The following is a 20751-nucleotide window of genomic DNA, read 5'->3' on the forward strand; positions in this document are numbered from 1 at the left end:
ATATAATCAGTCACCAACATTAAGCGCAGTGGCCATTGAGAATATTCGAGGAGTAATTAGTGGCATTAATAGCAATGTGTGGAAAAATTGCGAAGCTCATGTAAAAATAGAAAACGAATATCCTGTTTTACCGGCAATAGCACCAATATTTATCCAACCTGGGAACGATTCGACTTCAGAAGACTCTGACGATTCTTTTTAGTCCTTCTAATTAATTTCTTTACAGCTATCGCGATGCATCTTGAACACTAGTATTCATTATTATACAGTGTGTCGCATTTAAGACGAAGACACCTCTATATATCAGCTATCAAAATACATACAGATTTGAAATTTTGCACATACAGTCATACATGTTGATAGTGCACATTTTTTTAAGATAGTCATCTGAAATTTAAATTTTAAACGATTTTAAATTTTCGATATTTTGCTTCGCGTTAGAGAAATCGGAAAAACTTATTTGGAGAAGTTGTTCCACTTATTGTAACCGCACATATCAAATTTCATGACAAAATTCGCAATTTCAGTTTTTCAAAAAAAAAAACAAAAAAAATATAAAAACAAAAAAGAAAAAAATAATAAAAACAAAATGAAAAAAAAACCTAACTTTTATTCTTACTAAGATACCCAACCCTTTCCTGGCATGGAAGGCTCATACCTCCTCGTGGTCCTTGCTGGACAGACAATATTTTGAGAATTTCTGTCCTTGCTGGATAGACAATCTTTTAAAATTTTCTGACAGGATGAGCCATTATTTACAGATAATTGTAAAAAAATATTATGGTTTATGTAAAAACTAAATAATAAGTCCAATATTCTTATAAATCACTAAAATTAACAAGCTTTAATTTGAAAGAATTTTATTTTATTGTCCTTCTCTCTTTTTGCAGATTTTGACTTTAACAAACCAGAAGATATCGAAGAGGCAATGAACATTATTTATGAAGATTCAGAACTAGAAGCTCGTTCACTGCGCATGACTCGGATCCGAGTCGGCTGTGCTTATCTCTGTATGCTCATGACTCGGATCCGAGTCGACAGAAGTCCCGAATTAAAACGTGTCAGTATTCTTTTAGCGCTTGAGTAAGGAACGTTGTATTCTGACGAGCGTGTTTGTATACCTTTATATAATTGAAAAGTGCTTTTCGTTTGTGAATCGTAATATAAAGTGTGCGAATATGGATGAACAACAACCTGGCCCTTTGAGAATTAAAAAACCCAAACTACAAAGTGCAAAATTCACACAAGACGAATTATTTAAAATTCTAAACGAATCATTTAGTGAACATGACATAGATATTAGCGACGAAGAGTCTGAGCCTTCTGAATATGACTATTCCGGTAAGTACCTAAGTAAATATTTATCTTGATATATACCAGACAATAAATAATTGTTACTGACGGGGAGGTATACTATAATATATATTTTATCTCATATTGCTCACTATAGTAATAAGTAAGAGATGTGAAATATAATATATATAGCTCTTCGTCAGTAACAAGCTTTAGGAATATTTTATTGTTATTGTTTTGAAGCTATTTGTATCATATGTAATTTACTACTCTATTTGGGAATAAAGCCACAATTTAGGTTTGAAATTAAATTTATTTGACGTTTCCACTTCGGAAATCGTTATCAAAATACAAAACATTAATAAATTAAACAAATTTTGTTTTTGTTACTTGTTAAAAAAAAATCTAATAATTTAATTTTATCTGACTCATTCATATTGACAATAATTCAGACATACATTATACATTTTAAAGTAGACGACTTTAGTAAATTATTTTATTGTTTTACAGATCGTCACCTGAGAATTATGTTGAACCAAGTCCACTTTTTTGAAAATGTGAGATTTAATCACAACACACTTTAGGTATTAAAATGTACCATGTCCAGCTCTCAGATGTACTCAATAAAGCTCTTTCATTGACAAAATCGAACAATTATATTAAACCAAGTCCCAAAGTGTACTACTTTTGAGAATTATTCTGTATCAAGTCCACAGCCAATAATAAAGGGCTATTTTAACACGTGTCATAGGACATGGTACACAATAATAATAATCGAATATCGCATTCCAGCATGATTCCAACGTATTTAAACAAAACAACGAACGTGTTCGTTAGTGAATGTTTTAATCTACATTTTAAAGGTGTTTAAAGGTTTTAAAAATTGTGAAAAACAGTTCTTAATATATGAATCCATCACAATTGACGTAAGTATAATGATTAAATAGTAGTTGTTAGTGTTGTTTGATTTTAGAAATGATGTTGATTGAGTATTAAAAATACAACATAACCTTTATTTTATAGTCTACTTGAAGAGTTAAGTGATCTAAGCGATATAGAGGATCCAACTTATAGGCCAGACGTTGATAAACTTCTGTTTAATTTGGATCAGCACATTCATGACGATGACATGATGTCAGATAATGTGTTACAGGATGATACTGCAGATGCCGAAAGCAATCAGAGGTAAGTGTTTTTTGTATTTTTGAGGGAAACGAGTTTAGTTAGCACAAGTCACACACATTATTACACATTCGATAAGTAATAGTGTGTTTTTGTTATAGTGCGGAGCCTAACAGAATAAATAAAGAGCGTTCTCGAAAGCGAAAAAAGGATATTAATGAATGGAAACAAAATGTAAGAAAAAGGCGTAGACAAGCTGGGTTGGATTATATTAATACCAAAGGAGAACCTGTGGAAATGAAATCAGTGAAGAGACAGTGTGATTGTCGTTTAAAATGTAAACTTAAAATAAGCATTGAAGACCAGACATCTATACATAAACATTTTTGGCAACTAGAAGACCAAGAGAAATCACATTTTTACAGTAAGTTTGTACAAAAAACTGAAAAAAATAGAAGCAGACCGAGAGTTTTTCCACAGCCACAGTCAAAAGACGCCTACAAAAAGTATACTCTGAAATATTTTTTCGAATTAAATAATAACAGAGTACAAGTTTGCAAAACTTTTTTTTAAATACCCTGCATATTAGCTCTCGGCGGATTTCCTATTTTTTTGAAAATAAGTACCAAATAACAGGCACACCGAAAAGTAACGTACATGGAAAACATGTGAAAAGAGTAACCAGTGGAAAGTCATTACTGCCGACCAAATACAAGTAAAGAATATTTAGAACAAGATTTAACCCTACAAAAAATGTTTGACCTCTATAAGGAAAAACACCCCGATTCTGAGATCAAAATAAATGTATATCGAAATGTTTTTAATACATCTTTCAACATTTCGTTCTTTAAACCTAAAAAAGAGATGTGATTTCTGCGAAGAAATAAAAAATTCTACTGATGTGACAGATAAAAGGCGTGAAGAATTCCAGAACCATGTGAAAGGAAAAGAAGAAAGCAAAATGGAAAAGAACCGGGATAGGGAAACAGTAGAAGAAAACACTGCGTTTATATCATTTGATTTGCAGAATGTGTATTCACTACCAAAAGCAAATGTATCAAATTTTTTTTATAAACGTAAATTCAGTGTTTACAACTTAACGGGATATTGTTCAAAGAATAAGAAGACATACTGCGGAGTATGGCATGAAATGATATCCGGAAGAACTGGAAATCACATTTGCAGTAGTCTTCTAAAAATTTTGGATCAAATTATGTCAGATTTCCCTGAGTTAACAAAATTGGTAATTTGGTCGGATTCCTGTATCCCCCAAAATAGGAATAGCATCATGACTTTTGGATTACAGCATTTCATCAAGAAACATCCTCAAATACAGTTGATCCAACAAAAATTTTCAGAGCCCGGGCACAGCAATGTACAGGAAGTAGATGCTGTACATAGCTTGCTTGAGAGAAAAATGCGCTATTCAGAATTATACAGTCCAGTGTCTTTGCTCAGAACCCTAGTGCAGATTGCAAGTCATTCAAAAAAAATTATTGTATTGCAAATGAAGCCGACAGATTTTTTAAATTTTCAGATACTGGCAAAGAAATTAGGATACAGTAAAATCCCATACAAAAAAGTTAAATTTATTGAAGTTGATTCTAGTATGTATGTTAGCTATAAAACTTCCTTTACGGACAATCTGAGCAAAGTAAGAGTGGATGGAACTACTAGAAATCAGCGGACCCATCCCGATAGAAGCAGTAATAATACTCTTGAATACATGGTTAATGTAAAGCAGATCACCCAACAGCCATCACTGGAAGCGAAGAAGAAGGCCGACATCATCTCAATGTTAAAGTATATGCCACAGGTGGATAAACAATTCTATGAACTGTACATTCGTTAAAAGTCTGTATTATCAGTATTATCAGTATTAGTCATGTGGACATGGTTTAATAATTTTGATTGCAGATAAATTTGTAAAAAAAAACTGGAAATCATCTTAAACCATGTCCATCTTTCAAAAGTCAAATTACATATTTTTTTCCTGGAAAATACAAGCACATTATTATTTACCCGTAACAACATCCTACAAAACATTGTAAACAATTGTAGTCCCTTACACGAAATAAAGAAAAGTACATAAACCTTCTAATTCAAATTCTACGCATTTAACATTTTGGGACATGGTTCAACATAATTCTCAGGTGACGAGATGATGAAATATTTACTGAAATGGAGGATATCAACCAAAGTATGGCTGATGTAGGAGAAGAAAACACTGCTGAAGTTTGGACAGATGAGGTTTCGGAAATGCAGAGGTTTCCTTTTACCAGAAATAACGGACTTTTGATTGATCCTCCAGACAACTCTAAAGAAATCGACTATTTTCGAATGATATTCGATGATGAGTTTTCGAATATCGTGGTAGATGAAACCAATTATTATGCTGAACAAACATTTTTGTCCGTTGGTGCTCGGGAAAATAGCCGGATTTCTAGATGGAAACCGCTTTCCATTCCAGAATTTTTGGTGTTTATTGGGTTAATTTTCCATACTGGTAAAGTAGAAACGATATGAACTGGGAAAGAACAATTTTTGGGGTCCAGTCAGTAATTCTACGGCGAACATAGAAATAAAGATAAATCTTTGTAATTCTGTAATTATTGATTACTCCTGGTATTAGTCCACATGGATATTGGCGTGGCTTATTACTTTTTAACGTATCTTATTGGGTAATACTGAAATGTAATTGGTCAAATTTTTCGGAAGTGCATACACTGAAACCAAATCTGGCTTTGCCGTTATCTGGCAAAAATTGCTTCTCATGTTTCAAAGGCGGCAAGCATATAATAAACACAATAACAGTGTCGTCGTGATAAACTTATAATTATTTTATTTTTATAGTAAAATTGTAGTCTCATTTTTTAGTTCTCAAATTACTAAGCACATTACATTTCATTTGCATTATGTATGTATACACTTTTAATCATCAATTTTAAATTTCAATAAAAGTTAAGAAATTTTTCGGGTCCAGTCCCGAATAATTCAGAAATATAAACATTATTTGTAATTGATCACTAACGGTATTGTCCACATTGCAGCTGTGGCTTATTACTTTCTACGTATCTTATCGGGCACTACTGAAGTGTAATTAGTCAAATTCTTCTTCTTCAAATTACGCTCAAACTTTATCGTTATCTCGTCAAAAATTCCTTCTCAGGTTTCTCATACTAAACGATATATTCAGTATCGTCGTGTACGACAGCAAGTTCACGTATATTTTTAATATTTTTGTGCAAACAGTAGTGTTGTGTTTTAGTTAAGTTTGAGTTAAGACAGTAGAAATACGTTGTGAATACATTAAAGATGGCTTTTTGGCGACCATTTGAATGTGATACCAACGAGAATACTAGCGACAATCCAAAGGACGATTTAGGTATGTAAATTCTTATTTAAAACAAGTTTAATAATTAGTTGTATAGGGATGCTCGGTCATAATATTCACCCTTAATCTACTTTTTTTAACAATTAAAAGTAAAAATATTTCTTTTAGATCCAACACCAATGAATTGGGAATTTGTAAATAAGGACTTACATATTCAAGCGCAAAGAATTATTCTAAATATATATTCCTGTTTAAGAGGCGAAAATAGTACACTTTCGGAAAATAATATTGTGTTAAGGATATGTGAACTTACCAAACTTGCGCGTACGACAGTTTGACGTGTTACTGCAGCTGGGATGTAAGTGATCATTCTGTTAAACGTCAAAGAGTTGGACAAAACCTTAATAAGGCCACTAAAGACGTTATTTGTCGCTATGTCTACGAATTTTATCAGGACAACAAGTTCCAACGTTGGAAATGCTTCAGGACAAGTTGAAAATATATCCCGATTATGCATATAAATCCCTTGATACATTGAGGCGTGTTTTAATAGAATGCGGATTTAGTTATAAAAAATTAGACAAGAGAATGGTAATTATGGAATCTACAAGGATTGTGATACAGAGGCAACATTATTTACGTAAAATAAAGGAATATCGAGATGGCAATAGAGACATTGTGTATCTTGATGAAACGTGGTTTGACACCCATGATGTAGTTCAATATGGCTGGATGGATGATAGCAAAAAGTGCTGCTTGAGTACTCCTTGTTCGAGAGGAAAAAGAATTATAATTCTACATGCTGGAACTAAGAGCGGGTTTGTACCTAATGCCTTGTTATTATCGGCCAAAAACATTAAACAGTCATCAGCTGATTATCATGAGGATATGACGGCTGAACTTTTCGAAAAATGGGCAACGGAACAGCTTTTACCGAATATTAAAACAAATTCCGTGATTGAAATGATATGGGCCGATAAACCCAATTGAAATGATATGGGCCGATGTAAAAAAGAAATTGCGGAAAATGAATCAATCTCCCCAATTAAGTGACGTTGTCCAAAATATAAGAACAGTGATCGAAGAACTTAACAAAACTGACATTTGGAAAAATTGTGTAGCTCATGTTCAAGTAAAAGAAAAAGAATATCCTACTTTACCACTAATTGAACCGGTAGTTATAAACACAAACGACGACTCAAGTTCTGGACACACGGATAGTGATAGTGTTTAATTGTGTGAATATTTCCACAAAGACTTCCACAACTTGTCAAAAATATGTTCTGTGTACCGTAGTAAATGTGATCTCTCCATTAATCTATAACCTAAGAGACAATTCGACTGGAAGACGAATTGGCCGATTTCATGTATCTTTCAAAAATAAGCTCTTTAAACCGATGAAACTTACGGATCATATTCATGATTATTTTTTACCAAAAAAAGGGATCAACTTTGTTTTGAGCGTAACTTGCTTACATTTGATGCTATACTCGGGCCGCTGAAAAGATGGAATCCAAGGTCGCATGATCACTCAATGCAAGCATCGTCAGTCGGTCAAAACTAGACCTTTTGAGAAACTGTTTACACCGTAATTATTTTTGTTTAACTTCCGCTGTCTGGAGAATTTTGTTGGCAGTGCTAAAAATTGTTTGTATAGTTTACGCGTACGTATATTAATTTGTATTAATTTTATTGTGAGTTCGGTTTATTAACGATTTTATTAATTGTGTCTTACGTTTATTAAATATGGATGTAAACACTCTTTCACCTCCAAGAAAAAGATCAAAAAAAAGACATTTAACTATTGAGGAAAAAGGTGTAATAATGAACACTTATAAAAAAGCATCCCAAGAATTAGCAGAACAGGGAAATATTGTAAAATTCACTGCTGAGGCTACAGGTAACTATTAGCATTATTATGTCAACAATATTATTAATTAAATTTTTAAATTTTAGGTGTCACCAAGTCATCAGTGTATAATATTTTACAAGAACATCGTCAAAATAATGGTGAATTTAGACCACCAAAACTATATTCTAGAGGAAACAAAGTGCTCGATACAATTACAGATGAGCATAAGAACATGATTCGTCGGATAGTTCACAGTTTTTTCTTCGATAATGAGCTTCCAACAATCCAAAAGATTATGAAGAAAATTTCTGAAAATCCTCATATCCCTGATCTAAAGAAGACTACTTTGGGAAAAGTATTGAAATCAATTAATTTTCGGTGAGAATGATTTTTAATGCTAGTAATAGTGATGTACCGAATATTCGTACTCCTATTCGCGAATATTTGCATATTCTTGTATTTTCGCATTCGCACTCGAATTTGCGAAATTTAATGCGAATGTTTTACGAATATGAATACGCTGTTTATTGAAGTCGATTTGTTTGTACATTATTTTATAGTATAACTATTTTAAAACTATTTTATTTTGCAGCTTTAAAAAACGATGCCGCAATAGTGTATTAAAGGAAAAAAATGAGATCATATCGTGGAGGCGTCGATACTTGCGATGTATAAAGCAGTATAAACAGGAAAATCGAAGTATCTTCTATTTAGATGAGACTTGGATCAACGCTGGCCATACTGTTGATAAAGTTTGGACTGATATGTCAATTACCAGTGCTCGACAAGCACATGTGGAAGGCTTATCTACAGGACTGAAACATCCTTCTGGAAAAGGAAAAAGACTCATTGTCTTACATATCGGCTCTAAAGACGGGTTTGTCGAAAATGGATTGCTTTTGTTTGAGTCCAAGAAACATGGTGACTACCACGAAGATATGAATTCACATCTTTTTGAGGATTGGTTACAAAGGATTTTACCAACTTTGCCTGAAAATGCAGTTATTGTTTTAGACAATGCATCATACCACAGTAGGAAATATGAAAAATTGCCAACCAGTGCCACGCGGAAGGCTGATATTCAAACTTGGTTACGACAAAAAAGTATTCCATACACTGATGACATGGTCAAGGCAGAACTATTAACATTGGTGAAAAATAATCCTGGGAGAGGAATATTTAAGAGTGGGTGTCTTTCACGTGATCATTCCATCTTTTCAGCGGCCAAACTATAGAAACTTTTTTAAAAATCAAAAATAAAGATTTCTTTACAACAATTTTAAAGAAAAGTAAAAAAACATTTTTTTGATTATTTCACGTTGAATTATTCGATATGGAATTTGACGAATAGGTAAGAATCTATTTTTCATTAGCTATAATTCTGCTTCTGCTGGGTATACAGACTTCATACATATACCATTATTTTCACTTTTTTATAAACTGTATTTTTGCTAAGAAAATTTTTTCCATAAAATACTTTTGAGTTATTTGCGAGAAACCGTCCAAAAACGTGGTGTTTTTGTTGAAAAATGAATATATTCACTCGCAAATAACTCGAAAAGTATTGATTTAGTAAAAACCTCTACAGAACAAAAGTTGCCTAGAATTAGTCGGTTTATCAACTTCCTGACTTATTTTGGATGTATATCTTTTCACCCCCGAGAAGGGGCGGTACCCACCCCCAGGGCAAAAATACACATCGGCACAATATCACTTTTTTTCTTTGACACGTTAGCTATATGTGTATGCCAAATTTCATGTCAACTCCAGTGGTTCTTTAAAATTTAGAGGATTTTACCGTTAGTGAATGGACTATGTGTATTAACTTTTAATCATCTTTGGTGTCAAGTTCTTAAAGAAATGTGAATAATTAACAATATTATTACTGTTTAACAAAATATTCGACCTTAATTTAAAAATAAAAGTTTATTATTTAATTTCTATTACGCCGCCTATGTTTTACAGAAGGCGCCGACACTTGAGTGTCGAATTTTGTTTTTATACTTGTCCAACTGACATCGTAGAAACTTTACCATACGTATTTCAAAATTGGGAGATTACTGGAAAACAGATCCATTATTTAGCCTGAAATGTTTTTCCCACAACATGAGCAGAGATCGTTTTCTGCTAATTTTGCGATGCTTACACTTCGCTCACAATCCAATAACACCAAATGATGTACCTGCAGATCGGCTGTATAAAATTAGACCAGTCATTAATTTTTTTAATAATAAAATGGCTGCTCTATATTATCCAACCAGGGACTTATCTCTAGACGAATCCATGGTACTATGGAAGGGCAGACTTAGTTTTAAGCAGTATATTAAGCAGAAAAGGAATAAATTTGGCATCAAACTGTATATTATAACAGAACCTTCTGGTATTATCCAAAATATCGTAGTATACACAGGAGCTTCGGACCCGGCGATAGGAGGAAAAGGACATTCCACCAGGGTAGTACTGGAAGTAGCGAAAAGATTTCTTGACTCGGGACATGCCATCTACATGGATAACTTTTATAATAGTTATTTATTGGCCAAACATCTATTGATTCGGCACACCTATTGCACTGGTACGTTACGTGCAGGTCGAATTAGAAAACCCTCAGAAGTAACCAATTGCAAAACTAACCAAAGGAGAAACCAAAGCGCAATATTGTAATGGAGTAATGATTGGTAAATGGCATGACAAAAGAGATGTGTTGTATATATCTTCTGAATTTCCAAATACTTTGACCGAACATACAACCAGGAGAGGATGGAATGTTGTCAGACCATTACCAATATTGAAATATAACCAGTACATGGCAGGTATAGATAGACAAGATCAAATGTTGTCGTACTACCCATGTTCCAGAAAAACGTTACGGTGGTATAAGAAACTAGGGCTCCATTTTTTCAAGGTAATGTTGCGTAATTCATTTTTTCTATATAATAAATATTCTGGAACAAAACTCCCCCTCTCAGATTTTCGCCTAGAAATCATTCGCGAATTACTTCATAAAACAAATAAAACTAAAGAATGTAATCCTGCTCACGAACATTTGCCTAAAGTAATTGTTAGTAAATCTGAAAAGGGAGAAATAAAAAGGAAACGATGTAGAGTATGTTCTATCCATAAAATTAGGAAAAACACAATTTACGAGTGTGCTGATTGTGACGAAAAACCTGGACTATGCATAGGAGATTGTTTTCGCAAATACCATTCAACGAAAAGATAGACTGTCTTCAGTATATTAGTTTAAATAAAGATTTTATTTTATAAAGACCTTTTAATTTTTACCTAATATCCCACTAACAATTTCTAATCTGAAAATATAAATATCTTAAAAACTTTCACAAATGCTAAGGGTAAAAAATTGAAATCCTTCAACAAAAGACTATATAGTTGGTTCGCTATATTTACGCGGGTTTCGGATTAACAAAATTATGCTAATGACTCATTGATAACCAGTTGCAGTAAACTGCAACTGGTTTTTATTGGTCATATTTTAAAATACATTAAAATAACATTAGGGTAGGTATAAATTTGTTACAATATTGCCGTTGAATTGATTCTTTGCCAGTGTTGACATTGTATGTTTGGTGGAAATATTTAAAAATGCCTAGACGTGTGTTAGATGTAGATAGTCTAATTTGTAGTGTACATAAGTATTTTACGGATGAAAAAGAAAATGGCGGTCCTTTAAAATCGGTAATGTCTGTTCAACAACGCGTATGTGATGCTCTAGGAATTAGTGAAACCAAACTAAGAGGAGTATTACAAAATCGCAATAATGAACGGCCGAAAGAAGATCACCGAAAAACTCGCCTATCATTGAACACGAAAGATATTCCAGATGGAAAAAAATTTGAAATTCGTTATACCATTTATGGAATGCGAGCCAACAAGGAACATGTGACCTTAAATACAATTCTCTCGGAATTAAAATATAGAAAATTTGACGAAATTGACAGAACAAGTCTATGGCAAGTGATACATAATTTGGGTTTCAAATTTCAAAAGGAGGATAACAGAAAAGCCCTTTGTGAAAGAAGTTCTGTTGTGCATAAAAGAATTAACTTTCTAAGAAAATATTCTAAATTAAAAGAAGAAAGGGCAAATTTTATATATTTAGACGAAACATGGATATTTTCTAGGGGTGCAACCAAGAGAATATGGCAAGATGATAACGTAAAGTCTATCAAACATACTGATGGAGAAGGGAAGCGACACATAATTTTACATGCAGGAGGGAAATCGGGTTTTATAGAAGGTGCTGATTTAATATTTTCATCTAAATCAAAATCAAGTGACTATCACGAGAATATGAAAATTTCATAAAAGATTTTCCATTATTATTTAATTAAAAAAAGTTCATTATTATTGATTATTTTTCAGTTCATTTGACCAGTTTATATTTCCCCAAAGAGCAGGTAATTAAAACTGGGTACTTACAATAAAATTTTTAATCTGAAACCCGCGTAAATATAGTGAACCGACTTTAGCAATTTTGTTAATTTTTTCTACACCAGAGTATCCATGCGTTCACAACACATAGATACAACCTATGAAAAAATTCGTCTTTACCATTTTCTTGATCTTAGGTGATTCTGTAAAGCAGCCCCAGCATCGAGTCAAATAAGCCCACTCCTCCCCTTAGCTGGTTATAAACTTCAACAGTCTGGGGCATGGAATCTCTTTGTACGTTTGTCTTTTCGGAAGTACCTACGTTTTGTGGTTCTAAGTTCACTACCAACGTAAGTTGATAACATATTTACTGGCTTATTATTGAACCAAGTTATTAGACTTGTTTACGTCTTCAACAAGGGCTACTTTTTCTACAAAGAGGTCGAATTTTGAACAGTTTATTATGGCCTGGATTTCCAACAGGAAGGGAGTTACTATTATCATTTAAATAAAGGCGTTTCTTTATATAACGGAACTTATAACGGAACCAAAATGATAGCTTTTGTAGAAGAAATAGACTTCTAATAACAAACACATTGTGGAAACAAGATTTAAAGGACAAATACATATTTGTCGTCAGAGAAAAAAATGCAAAGAACTTTGTTGACTACATAATCCATACTGAAGAACTGAAAATGAAATCCCTGAAAATAAAATTCAGGAAATAAATAACCAGATCAATAAACTGCCAAAGTACTGTCGTGAAAACACGTCTGCGTTATTTTTACCGACACATCTCTCATTATTAAAGATTTATGATCTATACAAAACTGAAGTTCAAAACCCTGCGAAATTTGGTATTTATAAGAGGATTTTTTATGAAAAATTTAATTTGAGATTTAATGTTCCCAAGGACACATGCCAGGTATGTGACAAGGGCTACTTTTTCTACAATGAAACCAAATTCTTTTTTCTTTAGTTCTTTTTCTGACGGAATTCCTGAATTTGGAACACAGTTTAGTCGAATCGTACTTAAAGGCAATAATCCATTTTTGTAAGATAAATCTGTAATTTTGGACTATTAAACCAGTTATCGAAAAATATTTTATAATTAATGTTCTTTGGCACCTTCTTAATCAGGCGCTCCATTTGGAAAAGTATTGCTTTTTTCACCAGCAAAAATATTAAAATCATAACTAAAACCTGATACACTACTAAGTACTTAATTTTTGTGTCCCCACTTGTGAAATTTTGCCGGATTATATTCTTTGAGGTGGTGCCGGCATTTCGTAAGAATAATTTGTTCGCTAACAGCTAGATGTTCCTCCATGGGAACCAGTAAAAGACGTTGTTTAATCTTGTCTAATAGAGGTCGAATTTTGAACAGTTTATTATCGCCTGGATTTCCAACAGGAACGGAGTTACTATTATCACTTAAATAAAGGCGTTTCTTTATATAACGGAACTTATAACGGAACCAAAATGATAGCTTTTGTAGAAGAAATAGACTCCTAATAACAAACACATTGTGGAAACAAGATTTAAAGGACAAATACGTATTTGTCGCCACAGAAAGAAATGCAAAGAACTTTGTTGACTACATAATCCATACTGAAGAACTGAAAATATGAAGTCCCTGAAAATAAAATTCAGGAAATAAACAACCAGATCAATAAACTGCCAAAGTACTGTCGTGAAAACACGTCTGCATTATTTTTACCGACACATCTCTCATTATTAAAGATTTATGATCTATACAAAACTGAAGTTCAAAACCCTGCGAAATTTGGTATTTATAAGAGGATTTTTTATGAAAAATTTAATTTGAGATTTAATGTTCCCAAGGACACATGCCAGGTATGTGACAAGGGCTACTTTTTCTACAATGAAACCAAATTCTTTTTTCTTTAGTGCTTTTTCTGACAGAATTCCTGAATTTGGAACACAGTTTAGTCGAACCGTACTTAAAGGCAATAATCCATTTTTGTAAGATAAATCTGTAATTTTGGACTATTAAACCAGTTATCGAAAAATATTTTATAATTAATGTTCTTTGGCACCTTCTTAATCAGGCGCTCCATTTGGAAAAGTATTGCTTTTTTCACCAGTAAAAATATTAAAATCATAACTAAAACCTGATACACTACTAAGTACTTAATTTTTGTGTCCCACTTGTGAGATTTTGCCGGATTATATTCTTTGAGGTGGTGCCGGCATTTCGTAAGAATAATTTGTTCGCTAACAGCTAGATGTTCCTCCATGGGAACCAGTAAAAGACGTTGTTTAATCTTGTCTAATAGAGGTCGAATTTTGAACAGTTTATTATCGCCTGGATTTCCAACAGGAACGGAGTTACTATTATCACTTAAATAAAGGCGTTTCTTTATATAACGGAACTTATAACGGAACCAAAATGATAGCTTTTGTAGAAGAAATAGACTCCTAATAACAAACACATTGTGGAAACAAGATTTAAAGGACAAATACGTATTTGTCGCCACAGAAAGAAATGCAAAGAACTTTGTTGACTACATAATCCATACTGAAGAACTGAAAATATGAAGTCCCTGAAAATAAAATTCAGGAAATAAACAACCAGATCAATAAACTGCCAAAGTACTGTCGTGAAAACACGTCTGCATTATTTTTACTGACACATCTCTCATTATTAAAGATTTTTATGATCTATATAAAACTGAAGTTCAAAACCCTGCGAAATTTGGTATTTATAAGAGGATTTTTTATGAAAAATTTAATTTGAGATTTAATGTTCCCAAGGACACATGCCAGGTATGTGACAAGGGCTACTTTTTCTACAATGAAACCAAATTCTTTTTTCTTTAGTGCTTTTTCTGACGGAATTCCTGAATTTGGAACACAGTTTAGTCGAACCGTACTTAAAGGCAATAATCCATTTTTGTAAGATAAATCTGTAATTTTGGACTATTAAACCAGTTATCGAAAAATATTTTATAATTAATGTTCTTTGGCACCTTCTTAATCAGGCGCTCCATTTAGAAAAGTATTGCTTTTTTCACCAGCAAAAATATTAAAATCATAACTAAAACCTGATACACTACTAAGTACTTAATTTTTGTGTCCCACTTGTGAGATTTTGCCGGATTATATTCTTTGAGGTGGTGCCGGCATTTCGTAAGAATAATTTGTTCGCTAACAGCTAGATGTTCCTCCTTGGGAACCAGTAAAAGACGTTGTTTAATCTTGTCTAATAGAGGTCGAATTTTGAACAGTTTATTATCGCCTGGATTTCCAACAGGAACGGAGTTACTATTATCACTTAAATAAAGGCGTTTCTTTATATAACAGAACTTATAACGGAACCAAAATGATAGCTTTTGTAGAAGAAATAGACTCCTAATAACAAACACATTGTGGAAACAAGATTTAAAGGACAAATACATATTTGTCGCCACAGTAAGAAATGCAAAGAACTTTGTTGATTACATAATCCATACTGAAGAACTGAAAATGAAGTCCCTGAAAATAGAATTCAGGAAATAAACAACCAGATCAATAAACTGCCAAAGTACTGTCGTGAAAACACGTCTGCATTATTTTTACCGACACATCTCTCATTATTAAAGATTTATGATCTATACAAAACTGAAGTTCAAAACCCTGTGAAATTTGGTATTTATAAGAGGATTTTTTATGAAAAATTTAATTTGGGATTTAATGTTCCCAAGGACACATGCCAGGTATGTGACAAGCGCTACTTTTTCTACAATGAAACCAAATTCTTTTTCTTTGGTTCTTTTTCTTCTAGTTCTAGTTCTTTTTCAGGAACGGAGTTACTATTATCACTTAAATAAAGGCGTTTCTTTATAATATCCCATCTAATGCAGGTCATAGATTTAAATACTTGTGTTTGACCCACAGTTGCTTTCCAGTAAAGTTTCGATGATGGTATTTTTACCAATGACATAAATATTACAATTCCTATAAATTGCGCTCCATTTCGTTTTCGGTAATATTGGCAGATTTGTTTATGTTATCCTGCAGATATTTTATGTCTGATTGTTCAACAATCATGGATATTAATTCTTTTGGAAATAAAAGCAAGAAAAAATCTGAAGAAGTTTCTAACTCAAAGATACATTCTGATAGCACTACAACGCCTTTAAATGCATAGTCACTTTTATTAAAATGCGTCAAATAGACCGATTCTCACAAAAATTTTTTAGGTTTTTTTTTTGACAATTTTATTTATACCAGAGCAAATAGGTTATTTTAATCCGAATTCCTTTGTTCATTGCTATCACTATCATCAGCCTGGGACTGATGATATCAAGGAACATATTCATTGTGGGACAAATACATATTTGTCGCCACAGAAAGAAATGCAAAGAACTTTGTTGACTACATAATCCATACTGAAGAACTGAAAATGAAGTCCCTGAAAATAAAATTCAGGAAATAAACAACCAGATCAATAAACTGCTAAAGTACTGTCGTGAAAACTTAACGTTAAAATTATAACAGTGACTCGCATCCGAGTCGCTTAGCACAAATAATGAAAATATAAGCAATATGCTCACGACTCTGATCCGAGTCTTTTCTTCTTTTCGCATAAAATATTAAAAATTTGTTTAAATTACCCTTTATTTAATATATACTTTATTTATGCATCAATATTTAAAAAAAATACTAGTCAGCACAGCGGTTGATTTCATGAAAATGCGTTGAGCAGTGAAAGTGTACGTTGACTGCGCATGACTCGGATCCGAGTCGGCAGCGCTGTGCGCTTGATGCTCATGACTCAGATCCGAGTCGAAAGCATAGCGAAATTGAAATCATTATTGCTCTGTTAGCATTTGAGTAAAGTTGTCGATTTTTTGTGAGCGTGTGGGTGAAATAGTGTATATTCGAAAAGTGCTGTTCGTTTTCATTTGACATTAGTGTATCAAGGATATTTGTAACAGATATGGAGCATGATGAACCTAGACCTTCAGGCATTAAAAAAGTGAAATTGCAGAGAAATGAACGGGAAAAACTAACACAGGATGAGTTATATAGTATATTAAACAACTCATTTAGCGACGATGAGTTTGATGTGAGTGACGATGACTCCGAATCTCCTTCTGACAATAATTATTCCGGTAAGTAAATTATATTTCTTTTCATTAATCTTAGATAATAAGGGATCATTTATTGTTGTATAGACGATGACATATTTGATGAAATGGCTGGCATTATGGACCGAGACCAAGACAATGACGCACCTGAGGAAGAGGATGTCAGAAACCGAGCTGCAACTTGGAACGATGATGTTCCTGAAATGCGAAGTTTGCCATTTACAAAACGTGCTGGCTTATTAATTGATCCTCCACTGAATGCGAAGCCAATAAATTATTTCAGACTAGTAGCTGATGATCATTTTTTAAACATGGTGGTAAACGAAACAAATTTGTATGCTGAACAAACTTTTTTATCTGAAGTTGGTGGTAAGGAAAATTCTAGAATTTCTAGGTAGAAACCGCTTTCTTTACAAGAATTTTTGGTGATTTTAGGCTTAGTTTTTCATACAGGCACTGTCCGTATTTCAAAATTGGAGGATTATTGGAAAAAAGATTCATTGTTTAATATAAAATGTTTCTCACAGAACATGGGCAGAGATCGATTTCTTCTGATTTTGAGGTGTTTACACTTCGCCCCTAATCCCGTGAGACCTAATAGAGTTCCTGCAGATCGGATATATAAAATAAGGCCAGTCATAGATTTTTTCAACAATAAAATGGCTAGTCTATATTATCCAGGGAAAGATTTATCGTTAGATGAATCTATGGTTCCATGGAAAGGTCGACTTAATTTCAAGCAGTACATTAAGCAGAAACGTCATAAATTTGGAATTAAGCTGTATATGGTAACTGAACCTACGGGTATTGTTCAAAGTGTATTGGTATATGCAGCGGCTTCAGATAACATCATAGGAGGGAAGGCCCATGCTACCAAGGTAGTTCTCGAGATTGCCAATAGATTCTTGGATTCCGGGCATGCCCTCTATATGGACAACTTTTACAACAGTTATTTGTTGGCTAAACATCTTTTAAGAAGGCATACTTTTTGCACAGGTACATTACGCGCAGGTAGATCAGGAAATCCCGTAGAGGTTATCAATGCTAAATTGAGAAAAGGGGAAACTAAAGCACAGTACTGCGATGGGATAATGATTGGTAAATGGCATGACAAAACAGATGTCTTGTATATATCTAGTGAGTTTCCAAATACTCTTACGGAACATACTACAAACAGAGGATGGGAAGTTGTCAAGCCATTACCAATATTAAAATATAACATGGCTGGTATAGATAGGCAGGATCAGATGTTGTCGTATTATCCATGCTCCCGAAAAACACTACGCTGGTATAAGAAACTAGGGCTCCATTTTTTCCAGATAATGCTATTGAATGCCTTTTTGTTGAACAATAAATACTCAGAAAAAAAACTCCGTCTTTCAGATTTCAGACTGAAAGTAATTCGTGAATTACTACCTAAAACAAATAAAGACGTACGACTCAATCCCACTACTGAACATATACCTACCATCATTATTGTGAAATCTGAAAAAGGTGAAACAAAGAGAAAAAGATGCAGAGTATGTTCTTTGTCCAAAATTCGGAAAAACACAATATACGAGTGTGCTGATTGTGAAGGGAAACCCGGTCTCTGCCTAGGTGACCTAGGTCTCTTCTTTAGATCGTGGATCCCTCGCCAACAGCGGTTTCACCAACCGCACCTTTCTCTTCGGAACGTAACCCCCGCGGTTGAAGAGGGATTACTGTACGAAATACTCTGTGATCGCACTTAGATCTTTAGAAAGTAAAACATACCAATGGACTTGATCTCTTAGAAGTAAAACCTACCAAAGGACTTACATCTGTTTGAAAAAGTATATGGTTAACATGCTTTTTCTGTTTCGTTTTTGTATAACTGTACAAAAATTACAAAACCATTTATGTACATTAACTTGTTTGATTAAAATCACTTTTTGTAAATAAAATTATATTCTGTTAAAAACGTATAGTTTTTTTACTTTTCCAACTTTTGGCACTTAGATCTATTAGCTTTTCAGGTTTTCAAATCCTTTTTTAACAATGGAGTACATTGTGGCAAATGGCGAAACAAAAGAAATGTTACGTATATTACCACATAATTTGACAACAAAATGGGACAATTTAAAAAGAAGAGGAAAAATAAGTGTAGCGTCGATGTATATGTCACATAATATCGCAGACAGTCAACATCGATGATTAGTTTCAATGTCATATTACTAATATATGAAATAATCTGTTCTTTTCACCCCTGATTTAGAGGACAAAGTGCGTTAGATTTGCTTCTAGATATAATTCCAATTTCTTGTTTTATAATAATCATAAATCGACTTTTAAAATTTAAAGTCAATGCTAAGCTAATGATTATTATAAATAAATATATACGTATAGTAATCTGTACTTGGTGTTGGAAATCCTTTATGTTGATCTACCACTTTTCACGTCATAGAAATGAAGTCAATATCTTGTATGAATTTCAGTTATTGCTCATTGTGTAATTACACATATTTTTAAATATAAAGCAGACACTAACGTAATGATTATTACGAATAAACTAAAAAGATATTTACTACTTTTTTTCTGGTAGTAATGACTTTGGTTACGACCAATTGGTAAGACTTTGTCGAGTATCATCTTGAGCATAATAAATATATTATAAGGTTAGTAAAATAGTTGCAGATTGTTCTTGAACCAGTCTCATTTAGTCAACAAGTACGTATATATAAACAAGACGATGAGGTCCTCAGAGTTCCACAACAAACTCTTCCGCAGCTCTCTACTTAATTCGAAAGCTACTTTGCTGTGGACTGTCGAAGCGCCCCACCACATCTGTATTATATACATACATTTGTGTGTCTGGTCAAGTAATTTCACAATTTGTGTTGATGACACTAACGTAATGATTATTACGAATAAACTAAAAAGATATTTACTACTTTAGCTTTTTTTCTGGTAGTAATGACTTTGGTTACGACCAATTGGTAAGACTTTGTCGAGTATCATCTTGAGCATAATAAATATATTATAAGGTTAGTAAAATAGTTGCAGATTGTTCTTGAACCAGTCTCATTTAGTCAACAAGTACGTATATATAAACAAGACGATGAGGTCCTCAGAGTTCCACAACAAACTCTTCCGCAGCTCTCTACTTAATTCGAAAGCTACTTTGCTGTGGACTGTCGAAGCGCCCCACCACATCTGTATTATATACATACATTTGTGTGTCTGGTCAAGTAATTTCACAATTTGTGTTGATGACACTAACGTAATGATTATTACGAATAAACTAAAAAGATATTTACTACTTTAGCTTTTTTTCTGGTAGTAATGACTTTGGTTACGACCAATTGGTAAGACTTTGTCGAGTATCATCTTGAGCATAATAAATATATTATAAGGTTAGTAAAATAGTTGCAGATTGTTCTTGAACCAGTCTCATTTAGTCAACAAGTACGTATATATAAACAAGACGATGAGGTCCTCAGAGTTCCACAACAAACTCTTCCGCAGCTCTCTACTTAATTCGAAAGCTACTTTGCTGTGGACTGTCGAAGCGCCCCACCACATCTGTATTATATACATACATTTGTGTGTCTGGTCAAGTAATTTCACAATTTGTGTTGATGACACTAACGTAATGATTATTACGAATAAACTAAAAAGATATTTACTACTTTAGCTTTTTTTCT

Source organism: Diabrotica undecimpunctata, chromosome 9 (assembly GCF_040954645.1).
Source record: "Diabrotica undecimpunctata isolate CICGRU chromosome 9, icDiaUnde3, whole genome shotgun sequence".
NCBI classification, from domain to species: Eukaryota; Metazoa; Arthropoda; class Insecta; order Coleoptera; family Chrysomelidae; genus Diabrotica; species Diabrotica undecimpunctata.